Genomic DNA, 10,557 nt, shown 5'->3' on the forward strand with positions numbered 1-10,557 from the left:
TGGTCAAACTCACTTCTGAGTCCTCTGGAGAAATGAATATATGGTTCCTCTTTGGCTCGTCACTGAAAAAAAGTTTCACTTGATTTTTCTTTTCACTTAATCACTTCTGAGGAAGAGGCTCTGTCTTGTTGCGTCTCTGTAGGGTAGTGAAGAACTAGTAAAGAACAAATGGCGTCCTGGGATCAGAAGAAAATGTAAATATAGTTCACATTTCCTACCGGATTTCTAAGGTGATTAAACGTCTTTGTTTTAGCAACGGAAATGCAAACAAGGACACTCCAGTAGGCTTGATATGTGTTAGTTAGTAGTCAATTAAAAGGTTTATTCACAAATACATCTAATTCACTAGATATATATATATATATATATATATATATATATATATAGTTAATTCATTATCGAGTGCTTTTGAATTAAACCACTCCCATTTTCATTCACCGCTAATCTGTTTGTTACTTTGTGAACGAGATGACGTCTTGCAGTCGACAATTGACTTTTCAAAAAAGGATATTCTCTCTCTCTCTCTCTCTCTCTCTCTCTCTCTCTCTCTCTCTCTCTCTCTCTCTGCTTCTCTTTGTCATCCTTATCTGTCAGCTATATTTACTCCAGCAACGATTGTCCAATTTTACTTAAGTTTAGTTAACTTCATTTGTTTTTTTTTTATCTAATTGCCGCATTGGTCAAAACAGTCTAATGTTTATCCTTATTTCTATCGATCATAGGTTCGAGTCCCTGGCCGGGCTGGGCTAGTTATCGTCAAAGGGAATTTCCTTGTGCGTCTAAGACTCCAAGTTCCCATGGCAGAGTGAATTCGATATTAAATGGTATTTATGGCTTATTTAAAAAATATTTAAACCTCGAGTGTTAATGACATATATATATATATATATATATATATATATATATATATATATATATATCAAAGCTCATCGCTTAAGAAGCCCTTTCTGTCCAGGCTGTTTCTTGGCATCCTGTTGATCCTTTCCTTTGTTATTTCTTCTCTTTGGTTATTTGATTTCCTTTTTATATCATAATTACTTCCGAAGAATTCTTTGTTAATCCGAAGGCCCTTGGAGAGAGAGAGAGAGAGAGAGAGAGAGAGAGAGAGAGAGAGAGAGAGATTATTCTCTTATACACTTGATTTAAGGAGTAAGTGCATTTCATTTATGTTTCAGTGTCTGACCAGAATATATTTCTTGCCAGGTAGTAGGTTGGCCAGGGCGCCAGCCATCCGTTGAGATACTACGGCTAGAGAGTTATTGGGTAATGAGACTGGCCAGAGAGTACTGCATTGGATCCTTCTCTCTGGTTACGGCTCATTTTCCTTTTGCCTACACATACACTGAGTAGTCTGGCTTATTCTTTACATAGTGTCCTCTGTCCTCCAACACCTGATAACACTGAAATGACTAAATAATTCATTTTCTCTTAAGGGGTTAACTACTGCACTGTAATTGTTCGGTGGCTACTTTCCTCTTGGTAAGGGTAGAAGAGACTCTTTAGCTATGGTAAGCTGCTCTTCTAGGAGAAGGACACTCCAAAATCAAACCATTGTTCTCTGGTCTTGGATAGTACCATAGCCTCTGGACCATGGTCTCTCACTGTCTTGGAGTAGAGTTCTCTTGCTTGAGGGTACACTCGGGCACACTATTCAATCTTATTTCTCTTCCTCTTGATTTTTTAAAGTTTTTATAGTTTATATGAGGAAGATTTGTGTTGATGTTGCTTTTCTTAAATTAATTATTTGTAGTTTCCTTATTTCCCTTCCTCACTGGGCTACTTTCCTTGTTGAAGCCCTCAGGCTTATAGGCTTATAGCTTTTTGCTTTTCCAACTAGGGTTGTAGCTTAGCAAGTAATAATGATAATAATAATAATAATAATAATAATATTAATAATAAAAAGATGGAATTCACAAGTGATAATAATAATGCTATTTTGAATATTCTTTATTTTTTTTTTGTCCTCAAAGACTCATTTAAAAACAGTTATAATTACACAAAGACATTTCCTAATACTCATGAAAACTCCAAGGTCTTTGAGAACATTTTTATAAAGCCTCATTAAATCCACATGGTATGTAGCTTCAAATAATGTTGTCTCTCCTTATTAATGCATAAATGAAAATTAATAGGAAGCTTAAGTAAATTATGAAACAAATATAAGTCTGTTCAGTGGCGTAGCTAAGAGTGGGGGACCTTTTTGAAAAGGCCCCCCTTGGCCTCCAAGAGAGGGGTCCCTCCAAAGCAGGGTCAGAAAAAAAAAAATGGAAGTATACAATTAGAATTACTATTCGGTAAGGGGGAGCAAATTTCTAGCTACGCCACTATGTAACGAAAATGTAAATACAGAAATTGAATATGCATACATTAGAATAAAGTCTGTAAGGTTAAAGAAACAATTAAATAAAGGTGCCCACAATGAAATGAAAACCATACAGGGTTTTGAGACTTAGAAAAGGCCACCTACATAACATTTTCCTTTCAGATTAGGACCAGTTATTCTAAGCTCTGGTCTCATTTTCAACATAAGGAAATGTTGTTTGGCTAAAAGTAAAGATATTTTACACAGAAAGAGATTGTGGCAGAGATTTTACAGTGAATCATTAATATTTCTACAATTCACCACATCTAAGTAGCCAGATCTCGGTCATCATCTCTTTGAATCAGTGTAACCTTAATACATCTTTTCAATTACATGATATCACCAAATAGATTTATTATATTCTATTTACCTCCAAGAGAACAGCAGGGAATTTTTTCAACGCTTCACTTTCCAACTAAATCATCATGATCTTTGGCCAGGTGGAATAGACTTGGGGGAAAAAAGTGAAAATTTCTCTTTTGTAAGTTAGATTCTTGTTAGGAACATTATTCATATTATCTGTACTCTTTTTCTCAGTTCGTGCCACTGAAAGGACGTGACTTGCATATTGATTATGGCCTTCCTGTGTTCATGGCATCCATGAAAAACACCAAGAAGGCAGAGGATCACCCTGCATTACCCCTGTCCTCATGCCTGTCTCGGAATCACTGCTCCATAGATGACGTTTTCGAAGTTATGGTTCTGTTGTGCTCTGAAAACATTGCCTGACAGCTCGACCTCTTCGTAAATAGCCTCTGTCTTCATGTTCAGTCCAGGCTCTGAAACGGAATTATTATTGTTATTATTACTTGCTAAGCTACAAGCCTAGTTGGAAAGGCAGGATGATATAGGCTCAGGGGCTCCAACAGGGAAAATGGCCCAGTAAGGAAAGGAAACAAAGAAAAATACAATATTTCAAGAGCAGTAACAACATTAAAATGAATATCTCCTATATAAACTATGAAAACTTTAACAAAAAAAAAAGAGGTAGAGAAATAAGATAGAGTAGTATGCCCGAGTGTACCCTCAAGCAAGAGAACTTTAACCCAAGACAGTGGAAGACCATGGTACAGAGGCTCTGGCACTACACAAGACTAGAGAACAATGGCTTTTACATAAGCCCAAGAAAAGAGAACATCGAACGGAGTATAATTCCTGTGTCCACATAAGGTACAGTTGGACACAGGAATGCATGGTCCACCTCGCTCTGGGGGAGTGCACCCTGCCACGCCTTTACTGCATGGTGAGTTTTTACTCCGGAGTAAGGGTCGATTAGTTGCACTTTCTCAGAGCAGGATGTGCCAGGAATTCCTGTGTCCTACTGTACATTTGATTACGTATTAAGAGTTTTGTTGTAGATTATATCTGAAATTGTCATTTTCATTTAAGCTGAAGACGAAGATTTACTTAATTGTTATTATTCTATTTTTATGCGATGTTCTACATTTCTTGGTGTTATACACATCTTGTTATTCACATTTTACACCATATAAAATAGGTTTTACATCTTGCAATTCCATTTTTTTTTATTTTTATATATTTTATTGATTTGTGATCCCATATAATTGCTTCCTAACGTTTGACTTAAACCTCTTCCGATTTAGATACAAATTTCAATTGTAAACGACCTCTACTCTCAAAGAATCGTTTTGTTTTTTATTTAAAGGTCGCTCATGAATTGCAAAGGCGAGGAACAGCAATAATGTACTAGTGACTGATCAAATATACGTATCATCAATGCCCGAGTTAGGACCAGGGAGGGCCAGGCAATGACTGTTGATGACTCAGCAGGTAGACCTATAGACTCTCCCGATACCTGCCTTCCTTAGCTCACAAGGATGGTGAGATTGCAGACACTACTAGAAACTATCGAGTTTGAGCGAGTCCCAAACCCCGGTCCAGCATATCGCCAGACAGGGATGTTTCCTCTAGTCTACCAAAACCCTCATAAGTTTCATTTTAGGAAAGAGATATCTATTCTGTCAGCTGCAGCATCCAAGACGGAATACTTGTCTTTTTCCATCACAGGGTTAAAGGTTTCAGAGTACCTGAGACAGATTATGGGACCATCAGAGAAACCCCTTTATCAATAACAACATAACCTGATTTTAACTTGATAGTATGCAAAACATTGTGCCTGATTTGAATCCTTAATATTTTGTGTATGAAATCTGGCAGTAATTTTGGCAGTAACTAATTTTAAAAAAATCAGGTTTCTCTCAGCATTGGGTTCTCAGCCACCGCTTGTGCCGTCGAATAATAGGTGTAGTTGTTCCGATTGCGCTGCTTGTAAGTTTCTGCGCTTATGTGAATGTCAGGAATGTTTGTAGGAATATATCTATTGGCTGTATTATCACTTATCTATATTAAAGAATGTGTATATGATTTGACAGAATTGTCTTTAAGATAGGGTTAAACAAATCTTCAACTTCAGCAGAGGAAACTGCTCACTTTGAAACGGTGATAGTAGTTAGTGTTAAAGAGAATAATCCTTATTCACAGCAAATATTTACCATTAAGTGAAGCTCTTCTCCCTCGAATGATGTAAACAGCCATTCCTATCACGATAGCGACCAACACACAACAGATACTTAGTAAAACAATTGATGTGAAGTTCAGAGCAGTCTCTCTGGTGCTTGGCGTTGGGACAGTGGATGAGACAATGCTGCTTTGAGTCGTGGATGAGACAATGCTGCTTTGAGTCGTGGATGAGACAATGCTGCTTTGAGTTGTTGTTGAACCAACAGGACATTCAGTTGCAGGGGGAACTGGTGCTGGAAGATCTGCAATAGAGTTTTGTTAGATTAGCTTAGCTTAAACATCAACAAAAAACGGAGCAGTTTTTAGTCCAGAGTGGGACAAAGGCCAGTTTTCATCATCACGCTGGCCAGTGCGGATTGGTGCTGGCGGTAGATTTTCGTCTGATCGCTCACATTAAACCAACCTAGCATTGGTGGCCTGGACTAGTACAGCTTTGCTGATCTTAGATATACTCAAACACTGTCACCCCGTCAAGGTATCCCCACTGGTTAGACTAGTACAGCTTTGCTGACCTTAGATACACTCAACCGCTTTCACCCCGTCAAGGTATCCCCACTGGTTAAACTAGTACAACTTTGCTGACCTTAGATATACTCAAACACTTTCACCCCGTCAAGGTATCCCTACTGGTTAAACAGCATAGCCCAAATCAAATCGTAGAGCCAAGGAGATGGATGTTACTAAGTAAGTGAGCTGAGAAAGAATATGAAAAACACGAGATATCAGGAGGGGACAGATGCATTTGCTCTGTTGTTAGTCCAAATGACTATAATTGACTTGACTTTACTTTAAGAGCTGTTTTCCAGGTCCTGTCACACAAGGAAACCACATCCACTACAGGAACTACAAGATCTGTTTGTCGTATACGTTCATAAAACTGAAATATTTTTTTAATTAACATTGTGAATATATTAATTTCATGATACAGTATTAGGAATATATAGAAATTGAGGACTTTCCAAAAGATATTATAAAAGAAAATGGACTCACCACATTGATATATGTTGGCACAAAATCTCCAGTAGGTCTTTTTGGTGCTCTTGATTGTGATATTTAAATCATATGACCGATCTACCTCATATCTTCTGTTGCCTGGATAAATTTCCACTTCCTTGGAGAGAAAAACTTTGAAAAGACATTGCATTGAAAATTTTCCACAACATTAGATATATCTGTCATATTAAGCTAACAATCATTCGCCTGTTAGAAAGATCAATTGTAAACCAATATTATTATAGTTTTACTTATCAGTTAATAACAACTAGAAGCAGAAAATACCTTAATGATGTAACTAACAGCAGTGTACAGAAATGGTTTTATCCTTTGAGTCTTTGGTAGCTCAAAAGTGAGTATGAATATTTATTTGGAATATGAAAGAACAAATAAGAAAGAATTTTATTACCTTCTCAACTTCGTTGTGAAGGTTTATGATTTGATAGGCGTGTATCTATTTATTTATGTTTGTGTGTTTGTTCGTTTGTGATTCGCATAACTCAAAATCTATTTGACCGAATCTCATAAGATTTGGTGGGATGATTGGCTATAACCCAAGGACAATTTGATTAGTTTTTTGGAGTGATTGGATCATAGGTGTTATGTTTGTGATTCGCATAACTCAAAAAGTATTGACCGAATCTCATAAAATTTGGTGGGATGATTGGCCATGATCCAACGACAATTTAATTATATTCTGGAAGTTATTTGGTCAAAGTTAAAGGCCATGCATAGGTCAAAAACATATTTTATCCAATTTGCATGAAACTAGTGCCAAAATGTGCATAAGGCATTGTCCTGCTAGGGTAATGTCACTGTCCCTTTCCTCTGCCATTCATTAAGGACTTTTAAACCGTTAAGAGACCCTTTTTGACAGAGATTTTCCAATAAACTAAGTCTTTTGTATTCAAAGTTAACTTGAAAATTTTCATCTTTGATTCAAAATGAAACAATTATTTAACTTTGAAAGCTAAAGAAAGTGTTCACAAAAGAATGGTTTTTTAAAAAGTAATCACCTATAGATTATTGATTTTTGTTCTTATTTCTTGATTGCATCATTACGGTTTTGTGGGATCAGAGAATTCATTGAGTGATCGGAGACTTTTGATACTTACCCAGTCATCCCTCAAAATTTCAAATAAATTCCATGTATTTGATTTAATTGAATTGTATATACATTCAATTTGTCGCTGAGGTTTGTTTCGTAAATTCCGAAATCCTTCGAAGGTGATTTTGTTGTTTATATCGCTGGTCCAGGAAGCTAGAGCAGTGTAGGAAGGAGCTCTGAAGTTGACAGTATTATTCGCATCAGAGATGGAGAACTTGTCATCTGGAAGAGAGAATGAGTTTGGATATTGTGAAAGAATGCTTAAAGAAAACCGCGTTATAAGATATACAGTAATTTTAACTTGAATTTTAAAAAAGTTCTTCATTACTGTGTTAGGAACTAGTGAAAATAATTAGTCTTCAGGAAGTAATAAATTGTGAACTTAGTGAAGATTTTAAGACAGGATATCGCCATTCCAAACATCAATAGGTTAATTTGGTTCATGTAGTAAAAAGAAGCTGCTACGTAGTGTCTCAAAGTCTGAAGACAACGACTGAAATATAAATATTTAGTCATCATCATCATCATCATCATTATCATCATCATCCTACGCATATCGACGCAATGGTCTTGGTTAGATTTGGCCATTCGTCTTAAGCTTGAGGTTTTAAATCAATACTTTTCCATTCAACATCTCCTACTTCACGCCAAACATGTAGGTCTGGGTCTTCCAACTCTTCTAGTGCCTTGTGGAGCCGAGTCAAAAGTTTTGTGAACTAATCTCTCTTGGGGAGTTCGAAGAGCATGCCCAAACCATCTCCATCTACATCTCACCATAATCTCATCCACATATGGCACTCGAGTAATCTTTCTTATAGTTTCATCTAATAACAGTTTAAAAATTCTTTCTAATTTTTTGTCATATGTTTAATATGATACTGAACGTCAAGCAAGCACTTTATTCCGTGTTTTCATGACGTCATGAAGGAATTCTTACTACTGGCTCTTAGCCCAAGTCCTTGGCGAAGGGCTGTGCATGTAGGATTCAGTCACTGGAGAGTGGGGCTGCAGTGGTATTCCTCTTTGGTAGTTACATATTTTAATCTCAATTGTTCATTACTTCTCAAATAGTTTATTTATTTCCTTATTGCCTTTCCTCGCTGGGCTATTTTTCCCTGTTGGAGCTCTGGGTACTGTAGCATCCAGCTTTTCAAACTTTGGTTGTAGCTTAGCTAATAATAATAATAATAATGATAATAATAATAATAATAATAATAATAATAATATGCAACTGAGCTGCCTTTTTGAATGATACATACATTCACATTTCAAAGTTTATCATTTGATTCGTTTATATAGTTCCCATATTTATAGTAATTAATTTTAATAATTTCAATGATAATAATTTTAATGATTACCGTAATGATTTTGTTAATAATAATAATTTCAATAAATTGACGTTAATCCCCTTGAAAAAATGGAATCAAAATTAATTTTAATAATTTCAATGATAATAATTTTAATGATTACCGTAATGATTTCATTAATAATAATAATTTCAATAAATTGACGTTAATCCCTTTGAAAAAATGGAATCATAACCTCCGTCGAAGAGGGGGAGACCTTGTGAGATCGGTCATGAAGTTGTGTGAAGCTTTGCTGAAAATCCTTCATGTGTTTCGAAATTCATATTAATTTCTTTTTTATTTTAAAGAATCGTTTGCTTCCAAATTTCTAGCAAACTTTGATAGGCCACTTAGATTTTATTTTCATTTCAAGGCATTTATAAGACCCACGTTTTTCTTTCTTACTAAAATATATCATAAATTATTATTATTATTATTATTATTATTATTATTATTATTATTGCTTGCTAAGCTACAACCCTTGATAGAAAAGCAAGATGCTATAATCCCAAGGGCTCCAACTGGGAAAGTAGCCCAGCGAGGGAAGGAAATAAGGAAAAAAAATTAGCAACAAGAAACTTAATGAAAAATAAAATAAAATATTTCAATAACATCAACAACATTAAAATATATCTTTCTTATATAAACTATAAAATCTTCAAAATAACAAGAGGAAGAAAAATATATAGTATAGTGTGCCCAAGTGTACCCTCAAGCAAGAGAACTCTACCCCAAGACAGTGGAATACCATAGTACAGAGGCAGTGGCACTACGCAAGACTAGAGAACATTGGTTTGATTTTGGAGTGTCCTCCTCCTAGAAAGATCTGCTTACCATGGCTAAAAAGTCTCTTTTAACCTTAAAGCGAAGGGATTCTTACCTGCTTGAGCAGACGCAAAGGCCAGAATCAGTGCAAAAGGGAAGAACAGTAGTTTCACCATAGTTGGTCGTTGGAATCCTGTCAAGAAATTGATCCCAGTTGGTCAAACTCACTTCTGAGTCCTCTGGAGAAATGAATTTATGGTTCCTCTTTGGCTCGTCACTGAAAAAAAGTTTCACTTGATTTTTCTTTTCACTTAATCACTTCTGAAGAAGATTGCTTTGTCTTGTTGCTTCTCTGTAGGCTAGTAAAGAACTAGTAAAGAACAAATGGCGTCCTGGGATCAGAAGAAAATGTAGATATAGTTCACATTTCCTACCGGATTTCTAAGGTGATTAAACGTCTTTGTTTTAGCAACGGAAAATGCAAACAAGGACACTCCATTAGGCTTGATATGTGTTAGTTAGTAGTCAATTAAAAGGTTTATTCACAAATACATCTAATTCACTAGATATATATATATATATATATATATATATATATATATATATATATATATATATATATATAAATATATAAATATATATATATAAAGTTAATTCATTATCAAGTGCTTTTGAATTAAACCACTCCCATTTTCATTCACCGCTAATCTTTTTGATACTTTGTGAACGAGATGACGTCTTGCAGTCGACAATTGACTTTTCAAAAAAAAGGATATTCTCTCTCTCTCTCTCTCTCTCTCTCTCTCTCTCTCTCCTCTCTCTCTCTCTCTCTCTCTCTGCTTCTCTTTGTCATCCTTATCTGTCATCTATATTTCCTCCAGCAACGATTGTCCAATTTTACTTGGGTTTAGTTCATTTCATCTAATTGCCGGGTGGTCAAAACAGGCTAATGTTTATTCTTATTTTTTATCGATCATAGGTTCGAGTCCCTGGCCGGGCTGGGCTAGTTATCATGAAAGGGAATTTCCTTGTGCGTCTAAGACGCTAAGTTCCCATGTCAGAGCGAATTCGATATTAAATGATATTTATGGCTGATTTGAAAAAAATTGTAAACCTCGAGTTTTAGTAACACACACACATATAAATGTATATATATATATATATATATATATATATATATACTATATGTATATATGTATATATATACCATATATATGTATATATATGGTATATATGGTATTTATATATATATATATATATATATATATATATATATAAGTAAATACCATATATACCATAATATATACCATATATATGTATATATATGGTATATATGGTATATATATATATATATATATATATATATATGTATAAATACCATATATACCATATATATACATATAGTATATATATATATATATATATATATATATATATACTAT

At 34.9% G+C, this 10,557-nt stretch overlaps 1 long non-coding RNA gene across 1 annotated transcript; it reads right to left on the reverse strand.

Moving 5' to 3' along the window:
• Positions 1-2,367: 2,367 nt before the first annotated feature.
• LOC137642584 (uncharacterized) lies at positions 2,368-9,464 on the reverse strand. Its single transcript, XR_011044818.1, has 4 exons — positions 9,231-9,464; positions 5,894-6,014; positions 4,876-5,145; positions 2,368-3,141 (listed from the first exon to the last, which is right to left on the reverse strand). It is a non-coding gene; the product is annotated as an uncharacterized lncRNA (long non-coding RNA).
• Positions 9,465-10,557: the final 1,093 nt, after the last annotated feature.

Source organism: Palaemon carinicauda, chromosome 1, assembly GCF_036898095.1.
Source record: "Palaemon carinicauda isolate YSFRI2023 chromosome 1, ASM3689809v2, whole genome shotgun sequence".
NCBI lineage: Eukaryota > Metazoa > Arthropoda > Malacostraca > Decapoda > Palaemonidae > Palaemon > Palaemon carinicauda.